We start from the raw sequence: 10,787 nt of genomic DNA on the forward strand, positions 1-10,787 counted from the left end.
GGTAACTGTGGCAAGGAAAAACTCCCTAAAATGGTAAGAGGAAGAGCTTGAGGAACCAGCCTTAGAATCTAATCTGGGTGACACATAATGTCTATTTGTTATAATTCCATCATTGTTGATGTTAATTAACTGATAATTCAAAGCAAAAACTGTCCATGGCAAGTCTAGTCCTAAACCATTGTAACAGACTTTATATTAATTGCAGTCCAAATTCATGTTTGTGGTTCTTAATTTGAACCCTTCTCAGTAAAAATTATGGATCTTTATACTTTTCATGTGAAACCATCTTCAGAAGCAGGAGTGGTCTCCAATTTAAAATAACTCCACCCAGAGGTAGGACAAGTCCAGAAAGAAGAAGGGGACAGGATTTCTGCTTGCTCAGGAGCACATTTAACTTGATAGAAGAAGGCATCTTAATCTTCTTCTTCTTCTTCTTTCGGCTTCTCCCATTTGGGGTCGCCACAGCGGACCCCAAATGTCATCCATCTCCATAACCCCCTGCCCTCTACATCTGTCTCTTTCACTCCAACCACCTGCATGTCCTCCCTCACCACATCCATAAACCTCTTCTTTGGCCTTCCTCTTTTCCTCCGTCCTGGTGGCTCCATCCTCAGCATTCTCCTACTGATATACGCCATGTCCCTCCTCTGCACATGTCCAAACCATCTAAATTGCACCTTCCTCACCTTCTACATGTGCTGTTCCTCTAATAAACTTGTTTCTAATCCTGTTCATCCTCGTCAATCCCAACAAAAACCTCAACATCTTCAGCTCTGCTACCTCCAGCTCCACCTCCTGTCTTTTAGTCAATACTCTCATACTCTCTGTACCTCTCATTCATACACATGTACTCCTACTGACTTTCATTCCCCTTTTCTCCAGCACATACCTCCACCTCTCCAGGCTCTTATTAACCTGCTCACTACTCTCACTACAAATCACAATATCATTCGCAAACATCATAGTCCTCGTCCGTCAACCTGTCCATCACCAATGCAAACAGGAAAGGGTTCAGAGCCGATCCTTGATGCAGTCCAACCTTTACCTTGAACCAGTCTGTCGTTCCTACTGCACACTTCACTGCTGTCACACTGTCCTCATACATGTCCTGCACAACCCTCACATACTTCTCTGACACACCTGACTTCCTCATACAATACCACAACTCCTCTCTCCACCCTGTCGTACGCTTTCTCTAAATCCACAAACACACAATGCAACTCCTTCTGACCTTCTCTATACTCCATCAACATTCTCAAAGCGAATAATGCGTCTGTGGTGCTCTTCCTTGGCATGAAACCATACTGCTGCTCACAAATGGTCACCTCTTCTCTCAGCCTGGCTTCCAATACTCTTTCCCATAACGTCATGGTGTGACTGATCAACTTTAGAAAAGAGACATCTTAATGACTCCTATATAATTTCTGAAGGTGTCTGCTAGAAACCTTTCTATAACCTTCAGCTAAAGCTTTTACCAGGAGTGGGGCTCGAACCCACGCAGACACATGTCCATTGGATCTTAAGTCCAACGCCTTAACCACTCGGCCATCCTGGTTGACAGACAACACTCCATTTACGAATTCTAAACAAAATGGATTTTGTGAATGTAGATTTTTCTTTTGTTTTTATTTATGTATGTGTTGTTTTTGTGAAAAATAAAAGTAACTAACTAACATGATGTAATCAAAAAATGTCATGATATCCAATCACCAATCCCAATAGGTCTAATCTGATGAAGTTCCACCCCTGCAAATTCTCACAATAAAACATTACATTCAATTAATCTTTATTGTCTCCCTAGGAAGAAATTTGTCTTGGGCAATTGAGAAAACACAGTTGTGTAAAAACAGCACATACACACTATACAATAACACAGAGTGAATATCACACTAAACATCATCATAACCTATTATTTGGTTTGCCATTCGAGTGTTTAAAATTAAGGTTATTTACCTCATATTTATTACTTAAGATTTTTTACTTGCTGTAGTTATTGATGTTATGGATATTGATTAACATGGATTCTAAATGCAAATGAAGCATTTCTTTAAAGCAAATTGAAACCCACATTGGCGTGAGTTGGATCCTTCAGATATGCCAAATGTGAAAATGATGAATAAGTATATTGATTGTGAAACCGATGCATGCTTGCTCTTTACGATCAGATAACTGATTATCGGATCTCCTAAGTGCGCTGTAAGATAGCATTTTGCATTGCATGTTTTATGATAACTCAAATGCATAGGTTATGGGTGACATAAAGCAACTACTAAAGGGAAGATTTAATGTTTTCTGGCTGTGTGTTGATTTTATACCCAATTCATAAAAGATATTGACTCTCCTATTTCACCAGTGCAAATAAAAAGTTATTTTTTGTTATGAAATGCATTAGTGGTAAGAAAGTGACATTCTGTTAGGATTCTGTTTCATTTGCCTGTTTGGGAAAGCAGTGAACCTTTTCTGCTCTGGGTTTCTGATGCAATTTGCATCAAGATGTTCATTAATAAATGTAAAAAAAAAAAAAAGAATTTCTCATTTCATATTTAGTCCCCATTTGCTGTTATAAAAACCTCCACTCTTCTGGGAAGATGTTTCACTGGATTTTGGAGTGTGCGCATGGAGATTTGTGCTCATTCATCCACATGGGTGTTAGTAAGGTCAGGTACTGATGTAGGTGAGGTGAGGGGGCCTGGGGTGCAGTCAGCACTCCAATTTATCCCAAAGGTGTTTAATAGAGTTTAGGTTAGAGCTCTAAAGCAGGCCACTCAAAAAAAAAAATTCACTCTAAAAGATATGTAAAACATATACATTGAGCTGGATTTTTGCACAGGGGCATTGTCATGCTGGAACAGGTTTGCTCTCCCAGTTTTGAGTTAAAGGGAAATGTAATCCAAAAATGTCTTGAAATGTATGTATTTAACTTCATGGTAACAGTTTAGGGAAGAATCACATATGGCTGGAATGTCATGTGTCCCAAAACTTTTGTCCATTAAGAGTATGTGTATTTGATATCCGTTAGAAAATTTTTTATCATTGTTATTACTAAAGCACATTATTTATTTACTACTTTAAAATCTTTAATAAGTAAAAGAAAAAACGAGTTACAAAGGTGAGATTAAAGTGTAACTGTGCCACTAATCCTGCGAGTTTAAAAAGTAATTCCATTAGCATTATAGATATAGCTTAGTTGTAATTGCCAGGAAAGTGGTAATTTCCTTCTCCAAACTGCTGATGTCATCAGTTTTGGCTCTGGGCCAGGAGTATTTTGTCATGTTTTTTTATAGGGGTAAAGTGTGTAATGGTTCAAGATTAGTCATCAGCATTTAAACCAGCAAAAAAAAAAAAAAAAAACTAATAAGTTTTTGGAGGGAGTCACAATTAGACACGCTCAGACTTATGCTTCAGGTGGAATCATTTTCAGCCAATCATTCTAAATGATTCCCTCATCTAAACAGAGATCATTAATGAGACCTTATATGTAATATAAGATGTTTCCACTATAACTTCAACACTTGCCTTAATCTAAGGGTAAAGCGGCTGAGTAAAGTCAAAAATAATTTAAAGGGTTGTTTAAACCTGAAGGTCTCGGACTCACGTTCCTTATTGCTGCTTTATTAGTGAATTTTGTCATTATGAACAAGACACATGTCATAGCTGGCATAAAATTCTACAGATAAAATTACCTCAAATAAAAGATTTTAGACAGGTTTAGTATTATAAAGTGGAATTATGGAATTATAAGGGGATTAGGAAAACAATCAACAGTGAGTGACAGAGTGATGGGAATCAGAGGCAAACCAAAGTCCTAACAGTATTTTTATTCCCCCTGCTAATGCAAGCATTTTATATTTCTTAAAGAACTGAATTTCCATGAAACAAGTTTCACTTATACCATTAGCAGTCTTTCCCTCACAAACAAAAAAACTTCATGTCATTAAAAAAAAAAATGCTTTTTGGGTTTCTGAAAATTAAAAAATAACCAAAAAGCTAAAGCCTTTCCTCTGTTATTAAGCATGGATTCTGAATACTTTGCCAAAAACACTAAATTAATGTCTCTTTATTGAACACATTGGACAGGAATTTGAATGTAGGGTCATTCTTTGAGGCTCGGTGCATCTTTGGCAATGTTAGACAAAGCTTACTATAGCTAGGCAGCTTAAATACAGTGTAAATAGTAATTAGCATCAATAATTTTTTATATTTCTTATTGATTAATAAGTTTTAGCTTCCCACCAAATTGAGGATAAAAAAATGCTTAGACTCTATCAATTCTGAATCTTTTTTTCTGCTCTAACAGCATACTATTGACCTTTCACACTTCAGTTTGCTTTCTTTGCACTTTCATACCCTCTCTCACATCTAATTGGCTGCTGGCTTCTACCAGTCACGAAGCAATGGACTTCTTTCATGTATAAACTTAGACCATGATGACTTTTGATTACCCGCCAATTCCGACCCGACACCCCTGGCTGTGAATTACTATTACAGGATTGTCAGGATGATTCACTGCAGCTCATCGTATTATTCAGTACTTTTTCTCCCCTGACTAAATAGTCCTGCTTTTAAATCAGTTTGCATCTGTACACAGGATAAAGGCCCAGTCATAGACATTGATTATGTACAAGAAGAACATATTCTTATTTGCTACCATGAATTATCCTCTAACTACTGGAAAGGAAGTTAAAAGGTAGGTTTAGATATGAAAGTGAGAATAACGTGTCAACACACCAGTGAGTCCTGGGGGTTTACAGGCTAAACCCATTAGCATTAGCGATAGAGCTCAGTCGTAATTGCCTACGAAGTGGTAATTTCCTTCTCTGAGCTGCTGACGTCAGCGGTTCTTGGCTTTGTGCCATCAGTATTTTGTTGGAGTGAAAAGTATAACAGACAGACATAGATAGATAGATAGATAGATAGATAGATAGATAGATAGATAGATAGATAGATAGATAGATAGATAGATAGATAGATAGATAGATAGATAGATAGATAAGTAAAGGGAACAAAAGAGAAAGACACAAAAAGGCGACTGAGGTCATGAAACAGGGCGAGTATCCACAATCAGTGTGACCATTTATAGAGTCACTTGATGTGTTCTATTGAAGCAGGCCGTGGTAACCATTCAGGCCGTTCAGGTCTACGGTAAACAGTGACTAAAAATGGCGTCAACAGTGCAGCAGTCCACGCCAACTGTTTTTCTGCCTCCCTCCCCCCCTCCCGGAGAGCACAGAGAGCGGCCGGCCACTTAGGCATGGAAGTGATTTTGAAAAGCTAAAAGAGGACGCGCAGACGGACGTCTGCTTAATGTAAGACACGGTGAGGCCTGGCCGGGAAATGGAGACGCTCCGGGGATTTTAGCAAGCAATGCGTGTCCAATGTTTTCCCCTCATGAGAGGCTGCATCTAGCTTCCATTGGTGAGAAAGCACAAAAAAAAAAGCGTCAGCTGTGAAACAAACTCTGTCAACTTTATGATGTAGAGTTTTAGTATCTATTTGTGCGGCCTTTAATTTGCTAGGAATAATCAAATCTCACCGTTGATAGATTTGTGTAACCTTGGGCACCCAATTTTTCATTGATTCTCTTCCCTTCCTTTTTCTCTTTCCCTTCCAAGCATCTTATGTGAAAGTTATCTGCTGTGATCATTCCTAAAAACCTATTCTCCATACATTGTAATTGGACAATATACAGAAATCGCATGTAAATAGAAACCTTCTCTGTATGGAGATTTAGTGGATTTAGCATCCTGCCATGTTCTGCACGGATGACATACATATTATAAAAGATCTATTGTCAAAATCATTCTTTCCAAAAGTATCCTTAGTGAAACCAATTTAAAGCTACTGGGAATTATGAAAGGTTACAGTGTTTTTTTAGTTTCAGTATATTTTACTTAATGAATAAAACATGACACACAATGTTACAGGAAAATAATCGATAACTGGATGGTTACTAGCCCAAACCTAAACATTTTCCAGTATAAGTCTTCCTTTTATTAATATAGATGTAATGGTACAATTACCATTATTAAGTTAAAAGAAAACAAATTTAATTAAAGAACAAAGTATTATAGTTTACAATTTACAGTTGCATAATATGAAACATCCACCAGACGACAGCCTGTTATTTAACCTTCTGTTAAATAAAGCTTATGTGAAAAGAATATTGGTCTTTGTTAAATAGTAAAAGTTTGTAATCCATTTGTCATTTGATTATGTTGAGCGTCCATGATACAGGTCACTAAGTTTGTACTATACAAACAAAAACAAATAGGACTTCCAGAGGACCATAGATGGCTAGATATCATTTAAACTGATTTTTGTCAAGATTTGTGATTGATTAAGGCTTCTCAGCTTCTTTTTCTGACTGGAAAACACTCTCTGCAACACACTTTCAGTATTTGTGAAATTGTTAATAATGATGGTATCAATGGCATGTATGATGTGCACCATGTTCCCTTGGAAGTCTATCCTAACCTTGTAGCAGCTTCCTGATCCAGCCATGAAAATGATTTCAGAATGTTTCAATGATTTCAGTTTGTTTCAGTGACATGCTATTCAAACAAATGCCACTTACTCCATGTGTGAACACTTGTCATGCCTAATATTTGGAAAGAAATGCAAACTCATGACCTTTGCTTTCTCAACTCAACACATCAAAACTGAAAATTTATTAAAATAACACCTTAAAAATACTAGATTTTAAGATTGAAGATTGACATAGATATTACTTTGTCTGCAAATTGGTTCCCATGACCTAACCCCCACCCCCACCACACACACACACACACACACACACACACACACACACACACACACACACACACTTGTCCTAATGCCTTCATTTAATTTAGTTTGACTTACATTATGATTGATTTATTTGAAGATAGGTTGCGGGAAGTGGTAACTCTGTGGTTAATGTGTTGGAAGGTTGTAAGATCAAATCCCAGCACCACCAAGCTGCCACTAGTGAGCCCTTGGGCAAGGCACCTAATCCGCAATTGCTCAGTTTGTATAAATTAAATAATTCTAAGTTGGTCTGGACAAGGGTCGTCTGCCTTATATGTAAATGATTCATAGCTCAATGCAACTTTATTCTTTTTATTATTCTTTTTATTTTTACTTTATTTTTATAAAACATAAAACTTATATAAAATGATGCCTCTGTATGGTCTACCTGTATTGCTTTGAGTTTGATGAGAAAAAAAAATAAGGTTTTGTTTAGGTTAGGTGGTAATGGGAAAAAGTAGAATGATTCTAAAAAGAAACGTTATTTTATTATTAATGGTTCAGAGTAAATAATCCCTCTTACATGCAATGACATAACAGGAGGTGCTGACACTGAGCTTTTTTAAAACCTGTTTTAAACCAAACATTTGAAAAAAATGTAAATATGTTTCTAGAGAGGCTGATGTAAATGGGTTAACAGATTTAAGTGCCCCCCGATTGTTGTTAAAAAGAGGAAGGATATCATATGCCATATTTCATTTATGCCATCCACATCAGCTTATTCCCAGTTCAATTAAGTGCAGCCGCCCTGGGAAGTGGAATAAAACACGTTCTCACTTCCAACTCTTCACATGGACGCGTTTGTCAGGATCCCTTGGCGTCACTTTTTGACGCACTGGGTACCCCTTCGACGTCATTCTTTTACAGGGATTTCCACAGACTTTAACCCCTTTGGCATCATTTTTAAACCTGCAAGAATTCCCATAAACTTCTATAGAACTCTGAGGCTTTGAAATTTGACGTGTTAGGTAAGCAGACTGCCCAGAGGTCATATTTATCGAGCTCTCCCACTGATTTCCGTTCTCACTAACTCTAACCCTAACCCTGAACGTTGGAAAATGATGCCAAAAGGGTACCCAAAGCGTCAATAAATGACGCCGAGGGATCCTGATGAACGCGTCCATATGTGACGAGTTGGGAGTGAGAACGTGTAGGCCTCAGACACGGTTTGAAGGTGAGAAGCTGAGGCTGATTTATTTCTAGCTCAAGCTGTAGATTCGGTCAAAGTCAGTTTTTCGCACAGAGTGAAACACCCCGTGGATCTGGCTCTGTATTTGAGCCCACTTGGCTGACACATCCTTATAACGTCATCAGCACATGTGAAATACAGTCGTGGGTGTAATAAACACAGCATGAAGCCAGTTAGGCTTTAGGGGTTTAAAACAGTTAATTAGAAAAATTAGAAATCATAAATGCTGCTGTGTTTCTGTCTTTAATCATGTGTGTGCATGTGTGAAAGAGAGAGAGAGAGAGAGAGAGAGAGAGAGAGAGAGAGAGAGAGAGAGAGAGACTTACATAATTAATATAATTCCACTGTTGAGACATAATCATCCCTTAAAACTAAAATTATATCATAATAGCATGATGGTATAATATATCGAAAAGGAAATTCATTTAGAACTAGAAAAAAGTAAGAAAACTTTTCTTTTAGTATCCCAGTAGCTCCAAACGGAATCTTTTATAGACTACATTATGCTCTTATATATAATTTACAATGGCTCAGGAACACAGGTTGCATTGAATCATCTATCACTGCACACCTTAACAATGATGGAACTGTAATGAATTTACATTCGGTGCCACTCAGATGAGGATGTGTTCCCTGTTGAGTCCGGTGCCTCTGAAGGTTCCTTTCTCATGCATCTCAGGGACTTTTTCCTTGCCACAGTCGTAACTGGCTCACTCATTAGGGACAAATTTCTTTTATTACCACTTGATCTCTGTAAAGCTGCTTTGAGACTATGTCTATTGTTGAAAACACTCTACAAATAAAAATAAACTGAATTGAAAGTTTATTTTTCAATAAAGAAATGGTTTTACGAAGCATCATTTTTTTTTTATATTATAAAAGAACTTATTTATTAAAGGTCAAGGACACTTTAAGGGTTAATGTTATACCTCCTGTCTATATTTTTCGTTAATCCTAATCTAAAATCTAATCTTTTACGTAAAACACATCGCTGGAAGCCAAAGTGCTATACAAGAGCACCTGAGTGATTGAGCATACCTGATACTGTAAAACCCTTACTGTAGCCTACCTGAGACACACACTATATTGCCAAAAGTTTGCGGACACCTGGTCATGAGTACAGTAAGTGTTTTTTGAGCATCGCATTTCACGTTTACTACCAACTTGTTCTTCTAATTCCCCCCACTCTTCTAGGAAAATGCTTTCACTAGATTTTAGTGTGTGCTTGCGGACATTTGTGTTTTCATGTTTTCTTTTTTCAGGTTTTCAGTTGGTTTTAGATCAGAGCTCCATAGCAGGCCACTCAAGATCCTCTTCTACAAACCATGTAAAACATATCATCATGGAGCTCGCTTTGTGCACAGGGGCATTACCATGATGGAACAGGTTTGGGGTCCAAAGTGAACACAATTTTATTATACAGCATCCAAAGACATCCTATACAATTGTGTGCCTCCAGCTTTGTGGTAACAGTTTAAAGAACCATATATGGCAGGAAAAGGCAGGTGTCCCAAAACTGTATGTATATGAGATTATGACATATGACATTAAACTACACCTCACCTGTGCTCACTAATGCACCTGTGTGTAAAACAGCAAGGATACACTACAGAAAGAGATCTATACTCAAGGACAAAACTTTATCTATAGAAGGTTGGACGAGTGAGAGACCAAGAGGGACTGATGAGCTGAACAAATATTATTAGAAATATATGAAGTACTAACGCATTCTTAAACCTTTTTTCTGGAACAAAATGTTTTCTTCAAAAGAAAAAAATCCCGACGCGTTTAAGTTTGTGCGTGTGCGTGTGAGCGTGTGCGTGCGAGAGTGTGTGCGTGTGTGTGTGTGTGTGTGTCGGTTCAGTGAGACGAAACGGAAGGCATTCAATGGAAGATTAACGCAGGCTTTAAACGCGCTGTGAGCGGCGGGTGTTTGTGCGCAAAAAAAGGTTGCATGCACCGCTTTCGGTAGAACATCCTCTCTCTCTCTCGCTCTCTCTCTCTCTCTCTCTCTCTCTCTCTCCCTCTCTCTCTCGTAATTTTCCAGCTCGGAAAGCCTCGAGCCGCGCGGCTCGATCGATTCGCATCGATTGTCCCTGACGAGCTGCTCCACTTTCTAGCCAATGTCAGCCCGTCTGCGATCGGGAAGGAGAGAAATGAAGGAAAATCTCTGCCGCCCTGGCGGTGTCATTTCCACACTCGACTTGGCCGCCTGCCAGCCGAGCGGCCACTCCAAAGAGACGGAGTGGACTCCAGCTCAGCGCGGAGAGGACAACCCGAGGAGACAGACCAGAGAGAGAGAGAGAGAGAGAGACAGAGAGAGAGAGAGAGAGAGAGAAAAGAGTGCACGGACAACGGCACATCATCAACCAAACCCCTTGTGTGTGCGTGGACACGTTCGTGCAATCACGCAACACCTCACACACACACACACACACACTATCCAACTCTTTGGGCACCTTCTTGAAAATCATCTATTGCAAGTAGCGCTAATATTAAACCGTAAAATAAAAAGAATTAATTTTAAATATTTCATATGTATATTTTAAAATCTGCATAATTTTGTTACGTCATAATTATCGTATTATGCAAACAGGTTGCGTATATTGGTAAATCATATTTTTTATAAAAAAAATAAATAAAACCACGGTAGAATAATTAATAATAATTATAATAAAATGCGTCATTCTAATTGCACGTTGCTCGGTGATTTATTTTCCCGCAAAACCGGAGCAATCCGCAAAGCCGGGCGCTTTAATAGCGCCACCGGGGAACCACGTGCGTGTGTGTTTGACATTGTTTGACTGTAAAC

At 38.3% G+C, this 10,787-nt stretch overlaps 1 non-coding gene across 1 annotated transcript; it reads right to left on the reverse strand.

The window, feature by feature from the left end:
* Nucleotides 1-1,472: 1,472 nt before the first annotated feature.
* Nucleotides 1,473-1,555, reverse strand: trnal-uaa. The gene has a single exon. It is a non-coding gene; the product is annotated as a tRNA-Leu (tRNA).
* Between the last annotated feature and the right edge of the window lie 9,232 nt (nt 1,556-10,787).

This window comes from Silurus meridionalis, chromosome 15 (assembly GCF_014805685.1).
Source record: "Silurus meridionalis isolate SWU-2019-XX chromosome 15, ASM1480568v1, whole genome shotgun sequence".
NCBI classification, from domain to species: Eukaryota; Metazoa; Chordata; class Actinopteri; order Siluriformes; family Siluridae; genus Silurus; species Silurus meridionalis.